Source organism: Oryzias melastigma, linkage group LG13 (assembly GCF_002922805.2).
Source record: "Oryzias melastigma strain HK-1 linkage group LG13, ASM292280v2, whole genome shotgun sequence".
Lineage (NCBI taxonomy): Eukaryota > Metazoa > Chordata > Actinopteri > Beloniformes > Adrianichthyidae > Oryzias > Oryzias melastigma.
The window spans coordinates 25,800,226-25,800,901 of NC_050524.1; positions in this window are offsets into that span (position 1 = coordinate 25,800,226).

Genomic DNA, 676 nt, shown 5'->3' on the forward strand with positions numbered 1-676 from the left:
CCTTTTCGTTTTTTTTTAAAGGTAATTTGGCATTTAGATAATATTTTAGTTGGCTATCAGCTTCAGCATTTTTAGCTATCAATTTCAGCATCGGTCCCCAGTTCAAAACTGGGTGCAATTATATCTGTGACAGACTGGCGACCTGTCCAGGGTGAACCCCGCCTTCGACCATCAGCAGCCGTGATAGGCTCCAGCACCCCCCGCGACGCCAAAAGGGAAGAAGAGTTTCAGCACCTTCAGCAGCCAAATTCAGCTTACAGCTTCTTCTTTTCCTTTGGGCTTTTCCCTTCAGGGGTCGCCACAGCGAATCAGTTTCCTCCATCTAAGCCTGTCTTCAGCATCCTCCACTCTAACACCAGCCACCTTCATGTCTTCATTCACTGCATCCATAAACCTCCTCTTTGGTCTTCCTCTAGACCTCTTTCCTGCAGCTCTAGACTCAGCATCCTTCTACCAATATATTCACTGTCTCTCCTCTGAACATGTCCAAACCATCTCAGTCTGGCCTCTCTGACTTTATCTCCAAAACCTCTAACACAGGGGTCTCGAACTCAAATCAGCCGGGGGCCGCTGGAGGCGGAGTCTAGGTGAGGGCGGGCCGCATCAGGATTTTCATAAGAAAATCGCTGAGAAAACATTCCAATGTTCTTAAATATCTTTATTTTTAACACAAAAT